This window comes from Sesamum indicum, linkage group LG11 (assembly GCF_026168435.1).
Source record: "Sesamum indicum cultivar Baizhima isolate 11 linkage group LG11, ASM2616843v1, whole genome shotgun sequence".
NCBI classification, from domain to species: Eukaryota; Viridiplantae; Streptophyta; class Magnoliopsida; order Lamiales; family Pedaliaceae; genus Sesamum; species Sesamum indicum.
The window spans coordinates 4,116,861-4,124,645 of NC_142667.1; positions in this window are offsets into that span (position 1 = coordinate 4,116,861).

The following is a 7,785-nucleotide window of genomic DNA, read 5'->3' on the forward strand; positions in this document are numbered from 1 at the left end:
GCTTATATTTTTTTGTGCAATTGTAAAAAATATAATGAAATATATAATTATTCTTGATAACCTGGTACTACACATCTGATAGTGTAGAAGAATTTTTTTTTTGGTTTGTTGACTTGTACGCGTTAATCCATGTCGTTGTGAATACGTGATGTTTGATTTCGACTAGGCAAGAAGAAATGCGAATAGTAGTGTCGTGGACCAATTCAAATCTCGGTGCATCCCAATTATCTTCGGAATGTAGAGGTTCAAATGACTTTGAATATGTATTCTTAAAAGCCATTATATTGTAATAATTCTTCACCATTGATGCAACATTAATCATGTGTGCAGTGCATACCTTATGAGCGTGACTGCAAGGAATACCAAATTGAGTCCACTTGCCATAAGAATATTCTCGGTTCTCAATTTTGACAAGGGTATTGAGTCCATATCCACTGTGACGTCTTGTAACAATCGATGTGGATTGTTGGAATTGATTGTATTTAGTGACGGTATGCTTAATAGAATTTTGGTGCCAACGTGTGTAAATCTTGTGTGCAAAATCTGTCCATAGTTGGTTGTTGGCCAATACTAAAATATTTTTCGCTAACCTCCAATGAAAATAGTTGACAGTTCGCTGAAACGTCATCTCAGCAATTGCTGTCAATGGTAGGCGACGAGCCTCTTTCAATACTTTATTTATGCATTTCAACATAGTTGTTAGAATTCCGCATCGCCATCTATCATCATGAGATGCATTTCAACATAGGTGCTTCTATAGGTTGGTACCCACTTTCCACACGTCTATCAGTAGATGACGACACGAAATTTCTTGTTATATTGTAGTACCATTCCGAATAATCTCATTCTGGTTCTCTTCTATTGAAAATGGGCGGCCTTTGTACTATTGTGCCATGTCGTCTTTGCCACCTAGTAATGTATTGTATGTGGTGCATGTGCCAATCTGTGCCCGTGTGATTTTTATGGGAGATCTGATGGAAGTTCATATCCCGGGTATCCATTGCTTTTGAAATATTTTGCCTCATCCCGAATTGACGAAGAACCTGTTCGGGACGATGCATTGCAACTATTGCGTAGAATACCAATGGATATGATGACCTCCATAATTGGGGGTTCAAATCAGCGGCGTAAGCTATAATGACATTCGAGTCATGTCATACGGCTGACTGATGAACTGTAATAAATAAAAATAAGTAAATTAATATGCATTTAATTCATGGTATAAATCTATTTATAATATTAAAAATAAGTTACCTGATCCGCCTGCATCTCATTCAGTATATCTTTTATCACCCGAACAGTATCCTGTAAGTACTATTCGGGTGAACGTGTGCTGACAATTTCAAATAACACCATATGGTGCTTTTGGGAGCGAGTGATTGTAGTCTATTTGGACTTGGCTCGTAAATAGTCGTTCTGCACCAAGTCCAGGGCAAGTGGAGTGATTTGTGACTATGCTCAAATCTGTACGAATAATACAAATATATGTTAATAATTAATATTCATACAAAAAATTGTGTATGAGTTATTACGTAAATTTTTCCTGTAATAATTGTAGCGTGCCACCAATTGCAATTTTGTCTTTTGTGCTGACATTGCATAATTCACGATATAAAAATGATAGTACAACACTCCACAATTATAGTTCCTGGCCGTTTCAATATTTTTTAATTTTGAAAAATATAGTAATGAGATCAGGTTACCTGATAATTCTGGGCACATCATCCCCCAATAGGAGCAATGCAACAGCACGGCCGTACTGGACGGCGATGTCATGGGGAGTGTTATGAGGCATGCAAAACTTTATGATAAAAATGAAGGCAGACTTGATGTGAGAATGCTTTTGAAAAATAAAAAAGCTTTAATCGAGGCTGTGAAAGATCACTCGATATGGTATGCACGTCGCGAGTATTGGGTAGCTTAGAGTTTAAAGGTTAAGTGGAAAGTATACTGTAAGCAGCGCAACCTAGGTATATATATATATTTGTATAAGTATAATCATACAAAATTAGCCGACTGATTCATATTTATTTTTTTTCAAATATGTGGTGTAGATGGGAGTTGTGAGGGATTTTAAAACAAAAAATTGAAAGGTGGATAATATTAAAATATGGGAGGACCATATATGTATATTGAATGAAATGTCCTTCGAAGATGATAATTTAGATAGGATTTATGTTCCTTCTTTGCTTTTAGGACTTGTGAAATGCACCCCCCGTACAGAGTAAAACATGTTATCCAAATTGTGAAAGACCATATATGGTACAATATATCATAGCAAAAAGCATGTTTCAGTTTGAAGATGACACGTAAAATAGTTTACGGCACATGAGATAGTTCAGTTCGAAAGCTACCCAAATACATGGGAGCTCTCTAAAAATATAATTCAGAAACGATTGTTGAATGGCAACACGAAGATATAAGAGAATGACTATGACAATCAATTCATAATATTAGATCTTCATACTTTGCATGGCTCTGATACCATTCAGTATCAGGATATTACAAATCAAGAATAATTTGAATATAACAACCATATTTGAGATCATGTAAGGAAATATAAAGATCTAAAAGAATGAATATGACAATCATTATATAAAATAAATAAATTATATAAAGATTATAGAAATTATAATAAGGATATTTAATGAAGCAGAAATTAAAGATAATTATGAGTGGAAGAAAATTTACTTGAATTTTCGAGAATTTGTATACAAAGAATTTAGAGAACAATTAGATGTACAAAGATATTAATTATCCAAGACATCCTACTTTTGTAATATGAAAGAACTGATGAAATACAAGAGGAATGAGAAAGAACTTGGAAGAAGAGATGAAGAACAAGAAAAAGAACTTGGAAGAAGCAAATGTTAGTGAGTGTGCGTGAGAAAAGCTCTCAAACTAAGTTGTATTTTTCTCTCCTACAAATGCCTCTATTTATAGAAATGGTTGATCTTCATCATGCATTTGAATTATTTGCTGATTGTGGCTGTCCATCAAATCTCCATAATGCAGCAAGTGGTTTGCAAAAGCTGAAATGAATTTTTGAATTTTTGATTTTTGATTTTTTTTGACATCATTATTACATCATCTTCAATTTGTATGGAATTTGTTACAACAATAAAATTTGTTATATCAAACTAAAATTTATGGAGTTGGACTAAAAATACCAAAACAATCCTCTTCATTCTCGTCTCCAAGATGAATTGGAGATGCCTCGTCTTCTTTGTCACTTTGTATTTCTTCAAGAATTTTTTGCATTTTTTCCGTAGTTGTTGCTTCGGCAATTCTTACTGATAAATTATTATTTTTTAATAGAAATTATTCTTGCTCTGAATTAATTTCTTTGCCAAGAATTCTTAATGCCTTGCACATTGTGGGATTTTGTTTGAACCACTCCAAAATTGATGTTTGTTCAAAAGTTTCTGTATTCATTTTGTCCCACCATTTAAACTATTTCTTTCCCAGGGAGAATATGACTGTGTCATCGTCAATTTGGATGGGTTTGAACTGAGGTTTGATTTTCAGAATCCAGGTTAAATTAAATTGGATGTAGAATTTGAGTAAATTGGGCAGTTGTTGTCGTTGAAACATATTGATCCTGAGATTTTCTGTAAAGAATTTGAATGCTTCTTGGACCGATTTTGGAAGAATTTGTGGTTCCAGACCAAAATAATATCACCATCTGACGAACCAATTTGGAACTTTTTCTTGAGAAATTTTGGTGTTAAAAAGGAAATAAAAAGACATAGTATTTTTCTCATTTTGTTTAAGAAGGAAATGTTGAAAGGCTTTGATGTAATCCCGATATGAAATCAATCAATATTTTTTGTTTGGAATATTTTTGAGGTCATAGGGACTTTTTCCCCAGTCGGACAAAGAAAGAATGGACTTTATGAAAATTTTTCTGTAGCCAATTTGTGAGGAGTTGGCTGGGCTCCTTTGGTGGGCATATTTGGGCTAAAAATAGATCTTGTTGAGACAGGAATGTCTTCATAGAATTGTTGGGTCTTTTGAAGATCTTCGTAAATCCTGTTATGGTTTTCATCAAGAACCATTGTTGCCCATTAGAACTGGATTGTCTTGAGTTTGTTTATTTATCCATTCATCCTCAATTATACAATCGAGGTGAAAATCTGCTTTCTCAAAATATGGAGAAATTGGTGAATTGGATTGGGAACTGGTAGGTCTTGCAGTAGAAGTCCCTGCTATGTTTTTAGAAGTTTGAGTTAGTTTGGAAGGGGCAAGAGGAATTGGTTTCCCCAACGGGGTAAATCTGTTGGTAATTTGGATGATAGTTTGTGGTAATGGTGGTGTTTTTGAACTTGTATGAGTGAGACTTTGTGTTTTTTGTCAGAGAAATGGGGGTAGGATCCATAATGGTTTTGGATTCTGTGGACTTTGTGGCTTCAAAATTTGAAGATTTTGTGGTTTCAATTGGGTCTTCTCTGGTACTAGAGAAGGGTGTTCTAATTTGAGGATCTGGGCTGTTGGTTTTGCCAAAGGACTTACCTTTAGTTTTGATTCTTCAGTCGATTTTCACATCCCTGCAAAAATTTTCTTGTCAAAAAAATTATCCTACAATAAAAAAGAAAATATTATCTATTGTAGGATAATTTTTGCAGGGATGTCAAAATCGACTGAAGAATCAAAGCTAAAGGTAAGTCCTTTAGCAAAACCAACAGCCCAGATCTTCAAATTAGAATACCCTTCTCTAATACCAGAGAAGACCCAATTGAAACCACAAAATTTTCAAATTTTGAAGCCACAAAGTCCACAGAATCCAAAATCATTACGGATCCGACCCCCATGCTCTCCAACCAAAAACGCAGAGTCTCATCCAAACAACCTAAAAAACACCATCATCACCACAAACTGCCATCCAAATTACCAACAGGTTTACCCCGTTGGGGAAACCAATTCCTCTTGCCCCTTCCAAACTCACGCAAACATATAAAGATATAGCAGGGACTTCTACTGCTAGACCTACTAGTTCCTAATCCAATTCACCAATTTCTCCATATTTTTGAGAAAGCAGATTTTCACCTCGATTGTATAATTGAAGATGAATGGATAAATGAACAAACTCAAGACAATCCAGTTCTAATGGCAAAAATGGTTCTTGATGAAAATCATAACAGGATTTACGAAGATCCTCAAAAGACCCAACAATTCTATAAAGACATTCTTGTCTCAATAAGATTTATTTTTATCCAAAATATGCCCACCAAAGGAGCCACAGCCAACTCTTCACAAATTGGCTACAGAAAAATTTTCATAAATTTCATTCTTTCTTTGTCCGATTGGGAAAAAAATCCCTATGACCTCAAAAATATTCCAAACAAAAAATATCTATTGATTTCATATTGGGATTACATCAAAGCCTTTCAACATTTTCTTCTTAAACAAAATGAGAAAAATACTATGTCTTTCTATTTTCTTTTTGGCACCAAAATTTCTCAAGAAAAAATTCCAAATTGATTCGTAGACGGTGGTATTATTTGGTTCGAAACCACAAATTCTTTCAAAATCGGTTAAAAAAGCATTCAAATTCTTTACAGAAAATCTCAAGATCAGTATGTTTCCAAGACAACAACTGCCCAATTTACTCAAATTCTACATCCAATTTAATTTGACATGGATTCTGAAAATTGAACCTCAGTTCAAACCCATCCAAATTGACGAAGACACAGTCATATTCTCCCTGTGGAAGAAATGTTGTGTAAAATGGTGGGACAAAATGAATACAGAAATTTTTTAGCAAACATCAATTTTGGAGTGGTTCAAATAAAATCCCATAATGTACAAGACATTAATAATTCTTGGCAAAGAGATTAATTCGGAGCAAGAACAATTTCTATTGAGGAAAAACAATTTATCAACAAGAATTACCAAAGCAGCAACTACGGAAGAAATGCAAAAAATCTCTTGAAGAAATACAAAGTGACAAAGAAGACTCTCCATCTCCAATTCATCTTGGAGACGAGAATGAAGATGATTGTTTTGGTATTTTTAGTCCAATTTTATAAAGTTTAGTTTGACGTAACAAATCTCATTGTTGTAACAAATTTCATACAAATTGAAGATGATGTAATAATGATGTCAAAAAAAAAAAAAATCAAAAATCAAAAATTTGAAAATTCATTTCAGCTTTTGCAGACCACTTGTTGCATTATGGAGGTTTGATGGACAACCACAATCAACAAATAATTCAACTGCATGATGAAGATCAACCGTTTCTATAAATGGAGGTGTTTGTAGGAGAGAAAAATACAACTTATTTTTTGAGAGCTTTTCTCACACACAATCACTAGAATTTGTTTCTTCCAAGTTCTTTCTCTTGTTCTTCATCTCTTCTTCCAAGTTCTTTCTCATTTCTCTTGTATTTCATGACTTCTTCGTTCATATTACAAAAATAGGATATTTTGGATAATTAATATCTTTGTACATCTAATTATTCTGTAAATTCTTTGTATACAAATTCTCGGAAATTCAAGTAAGTTTTCTTCCACTCATAATTGTCTTTAATTTCTGCTTCATTAAATATCCTTGTTATAATTTCTATAATCTTTATATAATTTATTGCTTTATATAATTGATTGTCATCTCATTCTTTTAGATTTTTATATTTCCTTAAATGATTTCAAATATGGTTGTTATATTCAAATTATTCTTGGTTTGTGATATCCTGGTACTGAATGGTATCAAAGCCATGCAACTCTTGGAATATAGCTATATATAGAAATTCATAATTTGTGAATCGGACTTCGACACGTTGTAAGTCGACTTACTTGATTTATTTGTACCGCGATAAATCGTTGTATGATCCGAAAGAGCAAAGTATGAAGATATAATATTATGGATAAATTCATAAGAAGCATGAATTCTGGAGCTTCCTCTTCAGGGGACAACCAAGAAAATTCGAATATAATTACCACAGGAGAAACATTGTGGGAGAATAGAGATCTATTTGACTGGAAACCTCCAAAGATTAATACTAAAGAAATTTATAAGAAGTCATTTATTGATTTCATGTCTGCATATACTATGAAGACAGAAGAACAAGTTTTACCTTTAGTATTTGATCAACAAACATTACATCCATTTTCAAAATCTTCTATTATTAAACATATTAAGAATGGTTATAAATTTTTGCATATTGGTCTTGTGCAAATTGCTATAAAACCTTTAACAGGAGAAGGATTAGACACTAGTATGTTCCCTGCTTTAAGAGATTGTAAACACTTAGATTTTTATGATTTCTTACTTGGTTTAGTAGAAACTAGTCTTTGTAATGGTCCAATTTATTTCAATTCTTTTTCAAATTTTACCATTTCTCTCAATGATCCTCATATTTTGGATATTCTTACTTTAAATGTAAAAAACTACAATTATAAAATGAAGTCAGGATCTCATATTTATGAAATATTTTATAGGCTACATTACAAAATTACTAATACTGGCCTAGATATTCAAGCCATATCTCACACTAAATCACCAGGTCAAACAATATTTTGAGAAATAAATAGGGCAAAATTTAATCTTTTAGTTCCAAAAACTATAGAATGAAAAAATGTTACTTTAGCGGAAACAAGGAATCTACCACCCGGATCAATTTTCCCTATTCAGCCCATAGAAAATTCAGAAATCGACCAAATTACTCAACATCCCGATGGATCTGTAGGAGTAAAATTTTGTAGAAAAAATTCATTAAAAAAAAAAAATAGAACTTCCTACTCTCATCCTATCACCCCTTCTAGACACTCAACTTCAGAAATATTTAGA